A 21,485-nucleotide genomic window follows, 5' to 3' on the forward strand; every position below is an offset into this window, starting at 1 on the left:
AGTTCAGAAAGGGGTTCCTTTATGATGATAATATATGATGATATAACTATGATGATAATATAATATGATGAAGTCTGGCCTCCCCTCTCACCTCTGGACATGGAAACAGTGAGAACAGACAGAAGGACTGGGGGAGGCTTGAAGTTCATGAAATTTACAAGCAGAGCGCACTCCTGGAGCTGGCAGAAAATAGGGATTGATTATTGGTGATGAGAAGTAAGAGGCTCCACTGGGGTTGCCGGAAGCAGAGTCTGAGATGGGGGTTCTCGTGCCGACGGGTGACGGGGGGAGAGTCCCAAGAGATAAAAATTCGAGGCTGGGCGAGGAAGGGTGTCCAGTGGGGACTGATACTTGACCTGACCCCGCTGGGCACTCTGGGGGTGTGGATCGTACTTCCTGAGGGCAAGACGGGCTTCCGTCCACCAAGACGGACAGTGATTGCCCAGGGGTCTGCCTCCCACCCCAGGAAGGGCATGTATGGGCATCATCTTCAGGCCAGGACCGCCCGGCGCAGAACGGGCAGCTGTGCGCTGCTAACAGCCAACAGTCGTAATCGTAACAGCTGGCAGTTGGGTGCCGAGGCTTTGGTGATGATCAACAAGGGCCACGACATCTGCACCCACTATAAGATCAAAGCTCCTTATCATGGAAGAAGGGGGTAAAGGATGGGCTATGTGAAGTCTCACACATACACAAAAGGAGAGGAAGGAAGGATGGGAGAAAGGAAGGAAGGAAGGATATATGGAGAGATGGTGGGTAGTTGGATAGATGGATGGGTGGGTGGGTAGATGGGTGGATTGATTGATGGATGGATAGATGGGAAGATGGATGGATGGACAGATGGGTGGATGGGTGGGCGGATAGGTAGATTGATGGATAGATGGATGAATGGATGGATGGATAGATGGGTGGGTGGATGGGTGGGTGGGTGGATGGGTGTGTTGATGGATAGATGGATGAATGGATAGATGGATGGGTGGGTGGGTAGATGGATGGGTGGGTGGGTAGATGGGTGGATTGATTGATGTACAGATGGATGGATGGATGGATGGATGGGTGGGTGAGTGGATGGATGGACTGATGGATGGATGGATGGATGGATAGATGGATGGATGGATGATGGATGGATAGATGGATTGATGGATGGATGGGTGGGTGGGTGGATGGGTGTATTGATAGATAGATGGATGAATGGATAGATGGATGGGTGGGTGGGTAGATGGGGAATGGATATGATGGATGGATGGATGGATGATGGATGGATGGATGGATGGGTGGGTGGATAGATGGATGGGTGGGTGGGTGGATGGGAGGATTGATGGGTGGGTGGGTGGATGGGTGTATTGATTGATGTACAGATGGATGGATGGATGGATGGATGGGTGGATGGATGGATGGATGGATGGATGGATAGATGGATGGATGGATAGATGGATAGATGGGTGGGTGGATGGGAGGATTGATGGGTGGATGACTGTTATTAGCCCCCGACCACATAAAATCATGTCCACACGGCTTTCTTTTGATGTTTAAATTATTCTTGGATAGTCAGTCAAAATAAAATACGTAGGGATAAAATAAATAAAAGTAAATAATAGTGAAATAAAAATGATAAAGTACAATAGAATGCAAAGATGAATAGAAAGAAAATAAAATAGAATTAAATAAATTAAATATTAATAGAATAGAAAAAAATTTTTAAATATCACGCTGTGCAGGTGACACAGTGGTCGAGAATGGCCCTGCCAATGCAGGGGACATGAGTTCGATCCCTGGGTCTGGAAGATCCCCTGGAGAAGGAAATGACCACCCACTCCAGTATTCTTGCCTGGAGAATCCCACGGACAGAGGAGCCTGGTGGGCTACAGTCCATGGTGTCGCAAAGAGTCAGACACACGTAGTGACCAAAGAACAACAGAATAGAATAGAATTAAATAAAATAGAATTAAATACAGCATTAATAGAACAACAGAATAGAATTAAATAAAACAGAACACAACAGCATGAATAGAAGAGAAACATTAAAAATGAGAAACACAAAGAACATAAAATAGGTTCCTTATTTCCTAGGACAAAGCGAACCTGCTCTGTCAACGTTTGCAGCAGACAGCCGGCTGGGATGCTTTCCTTCATAGTCACACATGGAGATGGCTCCCGCGGCCCTTCTTATTTGCCCCAAAATTCCCTTTCCCAACTCAACACCCCCTGGCCTGAGAACCGTCAGGGGCCTCCCACACATCTTTCAAGGGTTGCAACCAAGTGATGACTTAAGAAAGCAAACCCCACGGAAACAAAAATGACACTGTACACTTTTTCATTTTGCAAGGGATGAGTTAGATTTAAAAAACAAAAACAAAAACGGGTCGTTCAGCATCTGGAAGATATTTGGTGTCACCAGTCACGTCAAAATCACGAGTCCTTCGTTCTCTGGAACTAGGCTGTCGGCTGTGATCAGGCTGTGATTCCCCCGAGGGAGAAAAAAGAAAAAAAACACCACCACCACCAGCCAAGTTGAGGACTTGGAGGGGATGGGGCTGGGGGGCTTTGAGATTTAATTTATTCCCGGTGAAGGCAAAGGCGGAGAAGGTCATGGCAATCCACGGCAGTATTCCTCCCTGGAGAATTCCACGGACTGTATAGTCCATGGGGTCCCAAAGAGTCGGACACGACCGAGCGACTGAACTGAACAGCTAGGAGGGGTCTTAGGGAGAGTCGAATGCAGTGACTGCTCAGTCGGAAGCTCCGGCGTCCACGGGGACTTGGGCTGAGATCAGCAGTCAGGGGCACTGTCTTGCAGGACCCGGCCGACCACCCGCTTGGGTCCTGCAGCTCTGCTGGGCTCCCTTCCGCATTTTCCAGCTCCCTCGTCCCCGTGTCTGGGTGCTCCGCTTAGGAGACACTGGCGGCCGCTCCCAGGGCCTGGCGCTGCTGGAACGCTGTGTCCTTCCGGGCAGTCAGCTGGACAGGCCTGGACGCCCTGCGACCTGCTGCCGCCTCGGCGGCCGTGGGCATGTCTGGTGACCCCCCCAGGAGTGACTCATCGCCCAGAAGTTCCCCGCCGGCCGATCCTAACCCCACAGGGAGTCCTCCCTGGAGACCAAGCCTCAGTGTCTGCTTCTGGGGTGGTGGGGGGTGGGGTCCGACCCCACACAGCCCCTGTCTCCCTTTCCCGGTCTCCCGCATCGCAGGCAGATTCTTTACCAGCTTAGCCATCAGGGAAGCCCGTCCTTCGCTATATAGATATATATATAAACTAATCGATAAGGACGTACTGTGGGCGTCCCAGGAGGTGCTAGTGATGAAGAACCTGCCTGTCAACTGAGACTTAAGAGACTCGGGTTCGATCCCTGAGTCAGGAAGACCCCCCGGAGGAGGGCACGGCAGCCCACTCCGGCGTTCTTGCCTGGAGAATCCCACGGACAGAGAAGCCTGGCGGGCTGCAGTCCACGGGGTCGCAGAGAGTCAGACACGGCTGAAGCGACGTGGCCCGCACACAAGGACCTACTGTGCATCAGAGGGACGTCTAGCCAACGATCTGTAATAAGCGACTTGGTAAAAGAATCTAAAAAACAAACAAACAGACTCACGTGTACGTATAAGTCAGTCACTTTGCTGCACTGCATAAACTAAGAGCCTGGTTAATCAGCTACACTCCAGTTTACTATAAAATTTTTTTTTTTAAGTTTTAAACCATAAATTAAGTCAATGTGTCTCAGGGGAAACTGGTCGTTTCCTCACTCCGATCCTGGCGTGAAAATAACATTTTTATTGCTCTAAGAGGAACGCCCTTCTCTTCGGGTCGGGATAAAAGAAGGTTATAGAGCGGGGCTTTGTTTGTTTCCTTCAGAACCAAGTGGAAAGCAAAACAGAGCTTACCAAAGAAGCAGAGAAACAAGACAGGCAAAAAAAAGAAAAGAAAAGAACGCCCAGCGGCCTCCCCACCGCCCCCACCCTGGCGGACACCCGGTCTCCGTGTGGCTCAGCGCCGAGACTGCCTGCTGACTCCTCTGGCTTCTGCTGTTTTGTTTTCGCCTTCTCCATGGAGACTTCCTGCGGCCCTAAATCTGGCTTTCCTGTAACCGCAAAGAACAAAGTGTTGAAGATGAGTTAAGATTTCCTGCACTGCGGCAGGTTTTGTAAGTGAGGGGATGGCACTCAAACTGATTAGATCGGGGAGCAGATGCGAAAGCTACCTGTCATTGACACGGATATTTTGGAAAATAAAAAACACGCCACACACCTTGGAGATTAAAAATAGGGACTCTCAAGGGTCTCCTCCAACACCACAGTTCAAAAGCATCACTTCTTCGGCTCTCAGCTTTCTTTATAGTCCAACTCTCACATCCATACGTGACTACTGCAAAAACCATCTCTCTGAGTCTGCAGACCTTGGTCGGCAAAGTGACGTCTCTGCTTTTGAATCCGCTCTCTAGCTCGGTCATAGCTTTCCTCCCAAGGAGCAAACAATCTGTGATTATAACTGCTGGCCCATCTACAAGCAAACTCCATAATGCTGTGTTCTGTGGCTTGTGTCTCCAGGTTAACAGGCACCCTGGGGGAAAAAACAATACACATGCTTGTCTGAAAAACTGGGTCCCTTGGCCCGTGGACTGTCTCTCTTAGCTCGTGCTGGGGTGATACCCTGGGAACCGGCTAGAGGCAAACACACTCCTGTGCCCACTGGATGATGGAGAAAAAAGAGCTGAGATGCTCCAGAGCTGGGGCATGAAAATGCAGTTTCCCGGGCCAGGGTGATGCCATCCCAGCCACTCCGCTTCCCAGCTCTCCCAGAGCCTCCTGGCATCGGTGGCCCGTTCAGCTGCCCTGCCAGCCAGCAGGCACCCTCAGCAGGCGTGGCTCCGAATGCCCGGCTTCTAGGAAACACCAAACCCTTTGACCCCTCTTTCAGGAACAGTTAGGGCATGTCTGTGGGCACCCCGTGGGCAGCGTAGACAACCAGCTCTCCCCCCACCCACCCCAGTCCGGCAATCAAAGGGTGAGAAGTCGTGTGCCCGGTGGCTGGGTGGGCGGGGGAGCAAATGTACAAGTGTGTGTTTGCAGACAGGAATGTAAACGCCCAGGAATTTGAGTGAGTCGTGCAAAAATGTCATGCGGTGGGCTGAGCCTGGCGGAGTTGGGGGGGTGGGGGAACCCCACTCAGGAGACAGCGCCTTGTCAGCAAGATGAGGGTCTGTGTCTCAGGAACTGGCTGCAGCTGGCAGGGCTGACTCACTGGCAGGAAGAAGAGAATGTAATCGGCGATGACCAGGGTGGGGCATTTGCGTGGTGGTTTGGCTTCCCTTGTGCCTGAGCTGGTTAAGAAGCCGCCTGCAGTGCGGGAGACCTGGGTTCGATCCCTGGGTCGGGAAGATCCCCTGGAGAAGGAAATGGGCAACCCACTCCTATATTCTTGCCTGGAGAATCCCACGGACAGAGGAGCCTGGTGGGCTGCAGTCCACGGCATCGCAAAGAGTCAGAGATGACTGATCGGCCAACAGTTCCACCTCCGATTCTTCCAAGGACCTTTTAATTTGTGTGGGGGTGGGGAGCTCCCATTCTGGAACTTTTCGGTGTCCCCCAAAGAGGCAGAGCGGGGCGGCGGGCAGGAAGGGGCTCCCAGGGAGACTCAGGCTGTCCTGGTGGGCGCCGACGGGACACAGAGGAGGGGGACCCCACGAGCTGCTGGTTGATGAAGGGAAGGGAGGTAGGACTGGGACCGTTGAAGGATCTGGGGAAGGTCACCCCGCAGGAGAGACTGCTGTGCTCACGCTCAGGGCTGTTGAGGTGTCGGGGGCTCTGTATGTCTCCTGGGGGCTCCGGCAGTGGCTGAGGTGGCCATCCGAGGCGTTCCCCAGAGGGGAAGTGATGGTCTGCGTTGACCACTGAAGAGGAAGCAGGATTCACGGCTCAAAGAGGATGCGTGTGTGTTAGTCGATCGGTCGTGTCCGACTCTCTGCGGCCCCACGGGCTGTAGCCCGCCACGGTCCTCTGTCCACGGGATTCTCCGGCAAGAACACTGGAGTGGGTGGCCATGCCCTCCTCCAGGGGGTCTTCCCGACCCAGAGATGGAACCCAGGTCTCCTGCATTGCAGGCGGATTCTTTACCAGCTGAGCCGCCAGGGAAGCCCACAGAGGATGATGTGTGTGACGCTGTGTGTTGTGACCGGCTCGGGGCCGAGAAGAAGAGGAAGTGAGGTCTTGGGTGGGGCCCCTCGAGCAGAGTGAGCTCGTGGGCGGTCCCTGGTCCCGAAAACGGCCCTGGAGTGTCCCCAGGTGCCACGTTCCTGTTCTCATCTCCTGGCGACCCACTCCGCGGATAGTTCCTTTGCCATATTTTTTTAAATATAAATCTATTTATTTTTAATCAGAGGATAGTTCCTTTAAAAAAATAAAATTGTTTATTTGTAATCAGAGGATGGTTCCTTTACAATATTTGTTTTTATAAATCTGTTTATTTTGAGTCAGAGGCTACTTCCTTTATCATATTGCTTTTTAAAAACAAATCTGTTTATTTTTAATCAGAGGATCATTCCTTTATCATATTGCTTTTTAAAAAACAAATCTGTTCATTGTGAATCAGAGGATAGCTCCTTTATCATATTTTTTTAATAAATCTATTTATTTTTAATCAGAGGATCGCTCCTTTATTATATTGCTTTTTTAAAAACAAATCTCCTTATTTTTAATCAAAGGATAGTTCCTTTATCATATTTTTTTAAATAAATCTGTTTATTTTTAATCAGAGGATCGTTCCTTTATTACATTGCTTAATCAGAGGATAGTTCCTTTATCATTTTTTTTCCAATAAATGTGTTTATTTTGAATCAGAGGGTACTTCCTTTCTCATATTGTTTTCTCTTTAATAAATGCATTTGTTTTTAACGAGGGGATAGCTCCTTTATCACACTGTGTTGGTTCCCGCCGTCCCTCCAGACGAGTGGGCCGCAGGCATACACTTGCCTCTCCGTCTTGACCCTCCCTCCCACCTCCCGTCCCATTGCACCCCTCAGGGTTGTGGCAATGCCATGCAACCACTTGCTCAGTCGTCTCCGACTCTTTGCAGCCCCACCAGATAGCCCGACAGGCTCCTGTGTCCATGGGATGCTCCAGGCAGGCATATTGGAGGGGGTTGCCATGCCCTCCTCCAGGGGATCTTCCCGACCCAGGGATCGAACCCAGGTCTCCCGCATTGCGAGCAGGTTCTTTTCCATCTGAGCCACCAGGGAAAGCCCCGCTGGGTTGTGGCAGGCAGTGTCTTCTCCACTGGACACACGGGAAGGTCCCAGCCTGTGTCTCTTAAGCTGCCTCTATTGGGGTCACCTTACTAACGGCCTTTCTGCAGGCATCAAGGTGGAAAAGTCTTTTCTCCATCTTGAAAGCAGTCTGCTCATTACAACCAGGAAGAGTATACCAATACAGTAAAAGGCCTTGAAGGAAGGCAGAGGTGTCCCTTGCGGTCATCTTCTTGGGCCTCAACGTCTGCCTGCACGCAGGTTGCTTAGATAAGATCCTACTGTCATCAAGAGATTTGCATAGAGTGTCTCGGCTGGAGCGAGATAGCTATCTTGCTGGATAGCTTGTCCTTCCTTGGATTTCCCTGGTGGATCAGATGGTAAAGAATCTCCCTGCAATGCAGGAGACCTGGGTTCGGTCCCTGGGTTGGGAAGATCCTCTGGAGGAGGAAATGGCAACCCACTTCAGTATTTTTGCCTGGAAAATCCCATGGAGAGAGGAGCCTGGTGGGCTACAGTCCGTGGAATCTCACAGAGTTGGACACGACTGAAGGACTTGGTATGAATTCCCTGAATTCTTCGTCTGTTCTGGGATCTCAAGCCTTCTGCTATCTTGATGCCTCAGACAGTTGTCAACGTACCGATCACAGTGAGGTTGCTGGCCTTTTCCTGTTAAGGAGGAGAGAAAAAGAACTTCCCTGGGGTTTCAGCGGTTGAGACGTCGCCTTCTCACACGCAGGTTTGATCCCCGGTCAGGGAACTAAGAGTGAAAAAGCTGGCTTAAAGCGCAACATTCAAAAAACTAAGATCACGGCATCTGGTCCCACCACTTCATGGCAAATAGATGGGGAAACAATGTAAACAGTGGCTGAGTTTATTCTCTTGGGGCCAGAAACCACTGTGGATGGTGACTGCAGCCATGAAATTAAAAGACGCTTGTTCCTTGGAAGAAAAGTTATGACCAACCTAGACAACATATTAAAAAGCAGAGACATTACTTTGCCAACAAAGGTCTGTCTAGTCAAAGCTATGGTTTTTCCAGTGGTCATGTATGGATGTGAGAGTTGGACCATAAAGAAAGCTGAGCGCCGAAGAATTGATGCTTTTGAACTGTGGTGTTGGAGAAGACTCTTGAGAGTCTCTTGGACAGCAAGGAGATCCAACCGGTCCATCCTAGAGGAAATCAGTCCTGAATATTCATTGGAAGGACTGATGCTGAAGCTGATGCTACAATCCTTTGACCACCTGATGCAAAGAGCTGACTCCTTCAAAAAGACCCTGATGCTGGGAAAGATTGAAGGCGGGAGGAGAAGGGGACGACAGAGGATGAGATGGTTGGATGGCATCACCGACTCAGTGGACATGAGTTTGAGCAAACTCCGGGAGTTGGTGATGGACAGGGGAGGCCTGGCGTGCTACAGTCCACGGGGTCGCAAAGAGTCAGACACTCATTAACAACTAAAGAATAGCAGGAACCAGATGCCACATGACTAGGAGCTCGCATGCCAGAACTAAGACCTGGTGCAGTCAGATAAATACACAAATGAATAACTTTTTTTAAAAGATGCTGCAGCACATTAAACAAAAAAGTCCCCCTAGTCTGTGACCCCGGACTAGGGTAAGCACCCACCCTTCATTTTTGCACGATGCACGCAAACCGTGTTCTGGGCAAGCCCATGGGATCCACACATCTATGAGGAAAAACAAACAGCGGTGTGTGCCCAAACGCCACAGGCCTGAGGCTGGCCCGGCAGGAGCCAGAGCGCACAGCCATCACCCAGGGCACACACCGTTCTGCAAGCCCAGGCACGGCAGATCAGAGCAGAGTCTGGACACGCCAGAGATCTGTTTTCAAAGGGCGACGCCACGCCAAGCCACTTGGGGAAGTCAAGTTCAACGCCGGCAACAAATAAAAAGCCGCCGAGAGACCACGTCTCCTTTTCTCAAGTGGAGAGAAAATACGCGCTCACCTGCTCAGTCGCGTCTGACTCTCTGCGACCCCGTGGACTGTAGCCCTCTCCAGGCTCCTCTGTCCGCGGGGATCCTCCGGGCAAGGACACGGGAGTGGGTTGCCACTCCCTTCTCCAGGGGGCCCTCCCGACCCAGGGATGGAGCCCAGGTCTCCTGCGTGGCAGGCGGGTCTGTCACTCCTAGGACCACCCCAGCCGTTCCCCAAGAGCCCTAATAAAAGCTGGTCACTCCGTCTCCACGGCCCGCCTGTCAACCTGCCTTCCTTCAAGAATCCACCTGCTCTCAACGGTGCTGGGTCGCTCCTGGGCTGGGCTGACATCCTGATTTTACACGAATGCAGTCTTCTGCTCTCATGTCACTGTGAGATGTCGGTCACCATCCCCTGGCGTCTCTTCTGGGCTGGGAACGCAGCAGCCTAGAGCCCCGACCGTCAGAGGTCACGCTGCTTCCCAACTAAGACGTTCTAAAGGGACAAGTACAAACCACCTCCGGGGCAGGTTTGGGACTGTCTGCCTGGGAACTTCCGTGGGGGCTCAGCTGGTAAAGAATCCACCTGCAAAGCGGGAGACCTGGGTTCAATCCCTGGGTGGGGAAGATCCCCCCGGAGGAGGGAAAGGCTACCCACTCCAGGATTCTGGCCTGGGCAATCCCATGGACTATGCAGTCTACGGGGTTGCAGAGAGTCGGACACGACCGGGCGACTTTCACACACACACAGGTGGGAACGACCTGCATCCTGACTCAACAGGCAGGCCAGGCACAGAGTCCCAGAGCAGAGGATGGCCTTCCCCGTCCCAAGAGGCAGCGGGTCTCAGGTTTCGTCCAGAGTTATTAGTCAGCATGCAAAGGACCGGAGTGTTTTCAACAGCCAGAAGGGTTCTCCCCCGCCCCTTGGGCAGAAACCTTCCTACGTATACGGGTGTGTGACCCCACTCGTGTGGGCAGGAAGAAAAGCACACGAAATCACTGGACAATTAAAAGAAGTTGGATTCCTCTTGGCCAAAGGCAGACCTTACCCAGGAGGTCAAGAGCCAGGTCCACCCAACCTCACGCCCGACCGTGAACAGCATCCCAGGTGCCAGATGGCGATCCTAAAGGTGATATTGAAAGCTGTCAGTCCCTGCATTTTTACTTTTGCTTTTAAGGAAGCCATGCAATTGTCCCGAAGTGGACACCTCTTAGAAACAGGCTTCTGGGAGAACACTATGCAAAGTCCTTAAAAAAAACTAGGAATAAAATAGGAATAAAGCTACTGAGTCGATACAACAAATACCCCAGAATCTGTTACCAAAAAAAAAAAAAAGCTAACTAATCTTTCTGAGGATCAACCAAATGAACGTCTTTGTGAGTAAAATCACATCCCAACAGGAACTATTTCCATTCAAGGATCCACATAATCCCCTGACTCCTTGGTGGGTTTGTTTTTTTATAATGGCTAAATTTGCTTTTTTCTTTTTTATGAACATGTTAAGGATAAGTGGAAACTATCACTCAAGCAGAATTTCCAAAAGATGAAATTTGAGATCCCATTTTAAATACAGCACTGTGTCCATGTCCATCCCAAACTCCCTAACTATCCCTTCCCCCATCCTTCCCCCTGGTGACCATAAGGTTATCACAGAGTATTAAGCAGAGTTCCCTGCATTATAAAATAGGCCCTGATGGGAAGAGCTGGCTCATTGGAAAACACCTTGATGCTGGGAAAGATTGAAGGCGGGAGGAGAAGGGGACGACAGAGGATGAGATGGTTGGATGGCATCACTGACTCGATGGACATGAGTTTGAGCAAGCTCCGGGAGCTGGTGATGGACAGGGAGGCCTGGCGTGCTGCAGTCCATGGGGTCGCAGGGAGTCGGACACGACTGAGGAAATAACACTTGAGTTTACTTTAGACTCCAAGCTCCAGTTTTCAACCTGAACTAAATACTTTTTTTTTGAGGGGGGGAGGGAACTGCCCCCAAACATCAGCTGGTTCCCTGTCCACCTCCTCCCCGCTTCCTGCAAGCCCCAGGGCTAAGCGTGCGTGCACGGGCGCGCACACACACGCAGAGACACACACCCAGGGTCACAGAGCCCTGCTTCCGTCTGTCCGTCCACACTCAGACTCCGGGCGCCCTCACCTCCAGGCTCAGACTCCGGGCGCCCTCACCTCCAGACTCAGACTCCAGGCGCCCTCACCACGACAAAGGCCGGCTTTCTCTGCAGCCAGAGCCCCGCTGGCCACACCCAGCCTCAGATGTGCTGGCTCCTTCGTTCCGAGAAGAGGCTCCCCAGAGAAGGAGCCAGCAGGGGGAAGCCATCCGTCCAAGTCATCGTCCGCCTCATCACAGGAACCCCAGGGAGGCTTCCCTCCAAACCCCGCCGCCTGCGATGAGCTGCCACATCAAGCAAGTGTCCACACGAATTACCTGGCGAGAATTCAGAGACCAGCAGAAACCCAGCTACGTTCAGCAACATGGAAGTGAACACCATTTCTCACACAAAGCTAAAAGCACTTCGTATTTCCTTCCTGACCACCTGCCCAGTCCCCATGTCTTGGAAAGAGATATGCTTCAACTGAATTATTTCATCTGATTGATGACTCGCAATCATGACTTTATTGCTACTTCTCTCTCAGGTTTTTCTTCGGAAAGGGGTGTTGGACTCACGCATTCCAATGTACTGTTTACAGATTGTAAGATAAAGTCATGCATGTACCTGCTGATCCTTCCTCACCTCATACTTAGAAATGTCTCTTCAGTTCAGTTCAGTTGTATCCGACTCTTTGCAACCCCATGAACCGCAGCACGCCAGGCCTCCTTGTCCATCACCAACGCCTGGAGTTTACCCAAACTCACGTCCATGGAGTCGGTGATGCCATCTGACCATCTCATCCTCAGTCATCCCTTTCTCCCGCCTTCAATCTTTACCAGCAACAGCGTCTTTTCCAATGAGTCAGTTCTTCACACCAGGTGGGTGAAGTATTGGAGCTTCAGCTTCAGGAGTTTAGCAAAAGATGCAGTATTCTGTCTACCCAATCCACCATAGCATCGGCGATCCCAGCCATGAAAGGTGGGGAAGGCTCCTTCTGCACTTAGGAGTAGCTTACAAGCATTCATTCCAATCCTTTGGCCATCTGATGCAAAGACCTGACTCATTTGAAAAGACCCTGATGCTGGGAAAGATTGAAGGCAGGAGGAGAAGGGGATGACAGGGGATGAGATGGTTGGATGGCATCACCGACTCAGTGGACTGAATATCAGCAAGCTCCAGGAGTTGGTGATGGACAGGGAGGCCGGGTGTTCTGTGGTTCATGGGTCCGCAAAGAGTCGGACATGACTGAGTGACTGATCTGAACTGAACTGAACTGAACAAGCATTCATTAATTTCCCTGGTGTCTCAGACCATAAAGAATCCGCCTGCGGAGGCAGGAGACTGGGGTTCGATCCCTGGGTCGGGAAGATTCCCCTGGAGGAGGGCATGGCCACCCACTCCAGTGTTCTTGCCTGGAGAATCCCACGGACAGAGGAGCCTGGCGCGCTACGGTCCACGGGGTCACAAGAGTCGGACCCGGCTGACCACGCAGGCAGTCCTGTGAGGCCGCCGAGCATAGTCGAGAGTTTCATTTCCAAGTTTCACACGTCCCAGCCCCGAGCTTGCGATGGAGAGGCTGTTGCGGTGAAAGGGAGGGGAGAAAAAAAAAAAAAGGAATGAGCTTTGTTTTTTTTTTCTTCCACTTCCTAAGAAGAGAAATTAAAGAGAAGAGTGAGCAGGCCTGGACATTTCTAGTTTTGGGTTTTTGGGTTTTTTCTTTGCTGTTCTTGTTACTTAACTGCTCCTGACTCTGCACGTTTGTAACTAAGTTTCCGTTTATGCCCTCTGACTCTACACCTCACATATAGTTTGACTCTGCGCTAAATCCTTCCTGTATCTGCTGTTTACCCTGAAAACACCCTTCCCTGGGTAGCTACACATCAGAAAGGAGGCGGCAGGGTCAGCGGACTGCCAGAGTCAATTACTGGGTTACTGACGCTAGCTTATGAGTGAACTGGCAAGAATGCAAGAGGAAGAAATGAAGATCGTATCACCTTTGTTCCTCATCACGGACCGCAGACTGCAAGCCCTCATCTTGTGTAAGCCCCTAGACTCCTCATCTGTCCTAAAGGAAATCAGTCCTGAACACTCACTGGAAGGACTGATGCTGAAGCTCCAATCCTTTGGCCACCTGATGCGAAGAGCTGACTCCTTGGAAAAGACCCTGATGCTGGGAAAGATTGAAGACGGGAGGAGAAGGGGACGACAGAGGATGAGATGGCTGGATGGCATCACCGACTCAATGGACATGAGTTTGAGTAAGCTCTGGGAGTTGGTGATGGACAGGGAGGCCTGGCGTGCTGCGATTCATGGGGTCACAAAGAATCAAGACACGAAAGTGATTTAACAAGAATCCCCATCAACGGGCAGGAAACAGTCCTTGAGGCCTGAGTTTACTGGCTGGGTTCCCCTCTCCACCAGTTGAGAATAAAAGCCACCTTTCTCTTTCCTCCAACCCCTGTCTCTGTATTGTTCACTTGGCTTTGGTGGGCAGAGAAAGTGAAGATTCTGGCCAACAGTAAGGCTTGTCCAAGACCCCCCGACACACCAGCATCTCAGGGCAGGAGGAGACCTCTGGCTTTGGTGTTTGGTTTTGTTTCCCTTTTTTCAGATCCCCAGATCACGCAGGCAGAGCTGGGAGAGACCACGACCAGGGTGAGTCCTCAAAATCACTCTCAAGTTTGCGAGATGAATGGAACTGGGGCGGAGCGCTCAGCTGCGTCTTGCAGACACGCCTTGCTCCTTCCCAGATGTGCGTGTGTCTTATTTGGTCTTTACGAAAGCAGAAGACTCCCCGGGTGCCCCGCCCAGGGCGTTCGGGTTTCGCTGGGAGCGACCTGACAATTCAATCACTGCAGACTGTGTGTCCATGTCCATCCCAGACTCCCTGACTATCCGTTCCCCCCAGTAACCCGAATTTCCTTCTCTAAGTCTGTGGGTCTCTTTGTGTTTTGCAAGTAAATTCATTTGTATCATTTATTTTTAGATTCCACACATAAAGGGGAAGTGAAAGCGGAAGTCGCTCATGCATGTCTGACTCTCTGCGACCCCGTGGACTGTAGCCCACCAGGCTCCTCTGTCCATGGGATTCTCCAGGCAGGAACACTGGAGTGGGTGGCCATGCCCTCTTCCAGGGGATCTTCCCCACCCAGGGATTGATCCCACATCTCCTGCATTGCAAGGGGATTCTCTGTATGCCATCAGGTTAGCCCAGATTCCACATATAAGTGATGTTCTACAATATTTTTCTTAGAAGAGCACTTTTAAAGCCCTTAAATGAGTGTGCGGTCTTTTACCCAGCTCTCCACACGCTTGAAGCGTCCGTGTCAAAATTTAATTCTACATTAACGGAACAGGGAAGCTCTCTTTGGGTTTTCAGCTATCCCTTGGTAGAGAGGTGCCCTGTTTCAATTGCATACTTCAGCGGTGAGAGAAAACTTTATGAAACACTTCCGTGCCCCTGAAGCCACCGCTGAATCTGAGTCTTGGCATTCAGTTAAAAGTATAATGTGAAGAATTAAAAAATAAAAAGCGATCAATAGCCAGCCATCCGGGCCGCAGGTAAGCTAAGCCTCCTCTCTCCTCTGTCTCTCTCTGCTCCCCGACCATCCGTATGTCTTCCAAGTTTGCATTTTTAACATCAGAGAAATCACCGCGATATTTTCAAGGGGCTAATGAGAAGTCAGTTCAGTTCAGTTGCTCAGTCATGTCCGACTCTTGATGAGAAGTCAAGAGGTTCTTTATATGTTTAATAGAAAAGAGATCTTTGTCTGCCTCCCCCGGGAACGCAATTAGCAGGAACACGGGCAAATTAGAGACTCACGCTTCCTTTTACTTTTCCTTCGGATTCTCCTGCTTGTGTGGAGCACTGACTGATGAAAATATTTAAAGCCCTGGTCATGGAGAGATTCACCTTCCTGGGGGAGAAATAAAAATTGTCAAAAAGCTAAACACTAAACCGGGGGAGGAAGGCTGCTCTTGTCCACACATCCAGAGAATGAGGACTCGCCTGCTGGTCCAAGGGCTAAGACTCCGAGCTCTGAACGCAGGGCGCCTGGGCTCCAGCTCTGGTCTGGGATGCAGTTCCCATGGGCCGCAACTAACACCTGCTGCAGGGAAATGAATATGTACACATTTAACAGCACACGAACATGGACGTTCTGAGATTCCGCCAACCTCCTCTGGGCACTCCGTCGCTGATTTACGCGGCTCTACGGAGCCCACCTCTTGGAAGCATCTTAGAAAAGTGTTAGTCGCTCAGTTGTGTCTGACTCTTTGCAACCCCATGGACTGTAGCCCGCCAGGCTCCTCTGTCCATGGGATTCTCCAGGCAAGAACACTGGAGTGGGTTGCCATTTTCCTTCTCCAGGGGATCTTCCCCACCCAGGGATCAAACCCAGGTCTCCTGCATTGGCAGGCAGATCGTTATCACTGAGCCACCAGGGAAGCCTGCGTTTTGGGAGTGGGGAGAGCTTACTCTAGAAAACACGCGCTAGGTCCTCAGCGATCCTAGATGGATCCAGGCAACAACCAGCATGGTTGAAGGCATTCTGGGTTTTGATAGGGGCGCCATTTCCCTCCCCGGGACCCTAGAAATAAAGAAAGAGACTCTTCACCCTGCAGTTGGAGGTAGGCAAAGGCCACGGTGTAGGACTAAAGTGGTCCTGTTGACAAAGCGCCACCACATTCTTCTCACAATGCGCTCACTTCCTGCCACTGTTGCTGTTGTTCAGGCGCTAAGTCGTGAGTATCCGCTGTTTGCAAACCTGTCCATTCACCCATCCATCTGTCCATCCACAAACTCTTCCATCCATCTATCCACCCATCCACCATCATCCATCCATCAACCATTATTCATCTATCCATTCATCCATCCATCCATCATCCATCCATCATCCATCCACTCATCCATCATCCATCCATGTATCCATCCATCCAACATCCATCCATCATCCATCATCCATCCATTCATCAGCCATCCATCCATCCACCCATCCATCCATCCCCCACCCATCCATCCATCTATCCATCATCCATCCACACATCATCCATCCACCATCATCCATCCATCCACCCATCCATCCATCCATCCACCCATCCATCCATCATCCATCACCCATCCACCCATCATCCATCCATCCACCCATCCATCCATCCATCCACCCATCCACACATCCATCCACCCATCCATCCATCCATCACCCATCCATTCATCTATCCATCATCCATCCATCCACCCATCCATCATTCACCCACCCACTCATCCATCCACCTATCCATCCATCATCCATCCAACATCCATCATCCATCAACATCCATCATCCATCCACACATCATCCATCCATCCACCCATCCATCCATTCCCCCACCCATCCATTCATCTATCCATTCATCCATCCATCCATCCATCCATCCATCCATCATCCATCCACCCATCCAACATCCATCCATCATCCATCCACTCATCATCCATGTATCCATCCACCCATCCATCCATCCATCACCCATCCATCCATCTATCCATCATCCATCCATCCACCCATCCATCATTCACCCACCCACTCATCCATCCACCTATCCATCCATCATCCATCCAACATCCATCATCCCATCCATCATCCATCATCCATTCATCCACCCATCCATCATCCACCCACCCACTCATCCACCACCTATCCATCCATCATCCACCCACCCATCATCCATCCACCATCCATCCACCCTCCATGGACACTTGGACTGTCTCCACATTTATGGCGGTTGCCCTCACTGCTGCTATGAACACCATGCATACCAGTGCACACATCTTCACGTGGACACGTTTTCATGGCTCCTCTGTGTCTCCAGCTAGGAGAGGCGTTGCTTGGCCACACGGTAAGCCTAGCTGAATCTTCCGAGGAGCCGCCAAGCTGCTGTATATCAGCCCCCGTTTCGCTCAGCTTCAGTGCCCTTAAATCCCACTCTTGGACTCGGCCACCCTGGGACGTGTAACCCCGCCAATCACCATGGTACCCACACACCCAGGAGGCTCTCCAGAATGCGGGTCACGCTCTGCTTTCGGACGACTTGAAAAGTGGGCGGTCTGAGTGTCACCCTCCCCCTGTCCCCTCCACCCGCTGCCAGCATCCCTGGTGATGTGCATGGGATGCTGGAAATCTGTGCCAAGACCGGGAACCACGGAGACCCAGGGGCCAGTCTCTCCAGACGTGTGTTGGGACATGGCCCCTGGGGGCCTTCCCAGGTGGTGCTAGTGGTGAAGACCACGCTTCTGAGTGCAGGAGATGTGAAAGATGCAGGTTCGATCCCTGGGTCCTGGAAGACCCCCTGGAGAAGGGAGCAGCTACCCACTCCAGCATTCCTTGCCTGGAGAATCCCATGGACAGCGGAGCCTGGCGGGCTACAGTCCATGGGGTCACAAAGTCTCAGTCACACGACTAAGCTACTAAACAATAGCAAGACGAGCAATCTGAAAACCCCCAAAGGAATGGGCACATACTGCACCGCAGTCTCCCAGGGCTCCCAGGACGGCGGGTGCCCAGCATCCCAGGGCCAGGTCATCACGCGCACCAGGGGCTGGACCAGGCTTTGGGCGAGTGTGGGTGGAAACGGACCAGGAGAGAAGCGCAATACCGCGAGTGACCATTAGGTGGTGCCATAAGACCGTGTCATTACTGTGGTTCGGTCCCAGGTCGTGTCCGACTCTTGGCGACCCCATGGACTGCAGCACGCCAGGCCTCCCTGTCCATCACCAACTCCCGGAGTTTGCTCAAACTCACATACATGGAGTCGGTGAGGCCATCCAACCGTCTCCTCCTCTGTCGTCCCCTTCTCCTCCCGCCCTCAATCTTTCCCAGCATCGGGGTCTCTTCCAAGGAGTCAGCCCTTCCCATCAGGCGGCCAAAGGATTGGAGTTTCAGCTTCAGTATCCATCCTTCCAGTGAACATTCAGGACTGATTTCCTGTAAGATTCATAATCTGACACAACCATCCTCCCAGGACCACTGCTGTCCCCGAAGGAAATCTAGCCAGGCTGTCAAAAGCCAGCCTGAGCCACACCCTGGGAGGCGGACGTCCCACAAAGTCAGAGGTCAATTAAACAACGAAATATCGGAAATAGACCCCCAGACGTGGAAAGTGGCAAAGTGGAGGAGGTATACATTAAGAGTTGGGGATTAACATGCACACGCCACTGGTAGTGCACTGGCGAAGAATCCATCTGCAGTGCAAGAGATGAAGGAGATGTGGCATCCCTGGGTGGGGAAGATCCCCTGGAGGAGGGCATGGCCACCCACCCCAGAAGCGTGGCCTGGAGAGTCCCATGGACAGAGGAGCCTGGTGGGCTCCAGTCCACGGGGTCGCAGAGAGTCAGACACGACTGAGCAACTAAACCACCCCCACCAGGACCCCCCTGGGTCTGCTCAGACCATCTCTTAGCCAAGCTGATTTTACCAAAGAGGGCTGTGGGTAGCCTGGCATTAATTTTTCATCGCTCCCCACTGACCTCCAAGAAGACTTTTCTGCGGACATGTGGTCAGAGGGGAGTCTCCTGACTTAAGGGAAGGAGAAATAAGTCACCTGGCCGGGGCCCAGCCTCCTGCCTTAGTTGTTCTGCTGGCCTCCTCTTGGAGTTAATATCCACAGGCCGTGCCTCTCCAACTGCTTTACCCTGGGATGGGGGTGGAGGGTCTGTTTCCACCTCCCAGACCAGGGATCGAACCCGCATGCCCTGCATCGGGAAACAAAGTCTTCACCCCTGGATGGGCAGGGAAGTACCGAGACCATCAATTTTTATCAAGCCCCACCATGCAGGGAGCAAGGACTTCCGCCTCTACACAAAGGGCATAAATACAGATTGAACGCGGTTCTCAGCATCTCCTCGCTGAGGAGGGTTTCAAACATTAATGGGAAGCCTCAGGTCTGCAAGGCACTTAACAAAGAGTCCACATTTCATCAACAGCCCCCTGATGCACGGAATAGGTGACATTTTTCATCCACCTGATCAACTTTTATTTATTTTTTTAGTAGAGACTTATAAACCGAACCATTCAAAAATACAATGTTCCTTTTCCTGCCGTTTCTGTAGTCTTGTCACCCACTGATAGTTCTTGCCACAAAGGTTTTTAAAAGTGCAAAAGTTTCAACTCCTCCTGAAAGCCGTGTTTGTTACTTTATTGCGTGATGATCAGCTTTCTAAAGCGCTGAGGTGAACGCGCGCCTGTCTTTTGGAACAAAGAAGTTATCCCAGGAATGTCAGCAATGTTTCCTTGTAAAGCGACCCCCTTCTAAGAGGCAGGCAGACCACAGCTTCTGACTGTTACAGGCAAGCCTGTTAATATCAGTGCTTCTGTTCACAGACAGAAATGCAGTCTGCCGTGTGCTTAGTCGCCCAGTCGTGTCTGAATTTTGTGACCCCGTGGACTGTAGCCTGTCAGGCTCCTCTGTCCATGGGGATTCTCCAAGCAAGAATACTGGAGTGGGTTGCCATGCCCTCCTCCAGGGGATCTTCCCCACCCAGGTCTCCACATTGCAGGCAGATACTTGACCGGCTGAGCCACCAGGCAAGCCCAGAAATTAAGTACAAGTAAAATATTAGTTTAAATTTATTAGGATCATCCACAAGGAAACCTTAGCTATTTTCCACTGCGCTTATCCACAGGAAACTTTGAAAGGATCTGGATAAATTAGAAAAAGGCACACCCTAAAGATAAGAACCAGGCAATCCTAGAGAAAATCAACCCTGAATATTCACGGGAAGGACTGAAGCTGAAGCTCTAAAACTTTGGCCACCTGATTTGAAGAACTGCCTCACTGGAAAAGATCCTGATGCTGGGAAAAATTGAGGGTAGGAGGAGAAGGGTGACGACAGAGGATGAGACGGTTGGATGGCATCACCGACTCGATGGACATGAATCTGAGCAAACTCCGGGAGATAGTGAAGGACAGAGAAGCCCGGCGTGCTGCAGTCCATGGGGTCGAAAGGGTCAGACATGGCTGAGCGACTGAACAGCCCCAAAGATAAGAAAGCTGAGAGAGCAAAGCCAGAAACCACGTGCTGAAAAGACGAAATGCCAGCCCGGTCCTAAGGTGACATCTCGCTACTATGGAAACTTCCTGTTTTAGTTCACTGGTTCTTCTTGGTTTTTACCATTTGCTTTATCTTTTTTTTGGCCCCCCCAAATGAGCAATTCTGTTTTTGCACAGACCAACGTGTAGGCTCAACCTATAATCAGAGAGGAGGATATCAAGGCGGATACCGACGCGAACTTCAACATCACCCGAAGACACAAACACGCTGAAAAACTCACACAACCCGCAGCCACAGACCCAGACCGCAAACTGACCGTTTTTCAGATCGGCTTTCCTGAGCCAGAATTCTGGAATCCAGGAACGGGGCCCCTGACCAAGCTTCAAGGCTGTTGAACACTGGTGACTTCACACGCAGCTCCAGGAGACGGGCCCCCCAGATCCATCATCATCCACAGGAGACAGACGTGGTCGGGGCGAGAGGGGACATGTTCGGGCAAGCTCCCTGTGATAAGAATGCACGTTCGGGCGTTCAAAGGGGTGACGAGGGGGAGGCAGTGAGTGTTGAAATCATTCAGGCAGTTGAGTGAAGCCAGAGAAAGACAGCGTCCAAAAACTCCCAAGAAGGATGCTCTGTCTTGTATTATGAAATGCTGGATGGCTTCCAGCTTGCTCTAGGATTACACCCGCCCCCCTCTGCCACCCCGAAGACCTGCAGCCTGTTTAGAAAGACACAGACACACACACTTGTTCCACAAGCCCACGTAGACACGGAGCGGCTTGCCAGGGTATCCACAGCATCTCTGGTTGGACCACGGCCAAGTGCTTTTTGCTCAGACACGTGAAGGCAGACGACCAGGAAGGAAAGATTTGGGTGCTTGATTCTGCTGGTCTCTGGGAGCCCTGGATCTCGGGGTGGGGGAGGGACCCTTCCTGGTCTCAGCCGCCTGCCCCAAGCCCCCGGGGGTGTCCTTGCCCCTGACTTTACAAATGCTGCCGCCAGCTCCAGTGAGAACCCACCCAGGGGACGTGCCTGTCGCTTAAATGATGTCCACTCATCACTTTGCTTGTCAGGAACCTTTGGAGGAATGTAGTGAGGATCTGGAGTTTGCACATGCAAATTAGTATATGCCCGCGTGCTAAGTCAGTTCAATTGTGTCCGACTCTTTGCGACCCCAAGGACTG

At 51.5% G+C, this 21,485-nt stretch overlaps 2 long non-coding RNA genes across 2 annotated transcripts; both read right to left on the bottom strand.

The window, feature by feature from the left end:
• Nucleotides 1-1,925: 1,925 nt before the first annotated feature.
• On the bottom strand, nt 1,926-6,211 carry LOC139033866 (uncharacterized). Its single transcript, XR_011486355.1, has 2 exons — nt 4,241-6,211; nt 1,926-4,073 (listed from the first exon to the last, which is right to left on the bottom strand). It is a non-coding gene; the product is annotated as an uncharacterized lncRNA (long non-coding RNA).
• Nucleotides 6,212-15,292: 9,081 nt separating this feature from the next.
• Nucleotides 15,293-20,888, bottom strand: LOC139033880 (uncharacterized). The gene is made up of 3 exons (XR_011486371.1): nt 20,618-20,888; nt 15,754-15,865; nt 15,293-15,385 (listed from the first exon to the last, which is right to left on the bottom strand). It is a non-coding gene; the product is annotated as an uncharacterized lncRNA (long non-coding RNA).
• Nucleotides 20,889-21,485: the final 597 nt, after the last annotated feature.

This window comes from Odocoileus virginianus, unplaced genomic scaffold (genome assembly GCF_023699985.2).
Source record: "Odocoileus virginianus isolate 20LAN1187 ecotype Illinois unplaced genomic scaffold, Ovbor_1.2 Unplaced_Contig_6, whole genome shotgun sequence".
Lineage (NCBI taxonomy): Eukaryota > Metazoa > Chordata > Mammalia > Artiodactyla > Cervidae > Odocoileus > Odocoileus virginianus.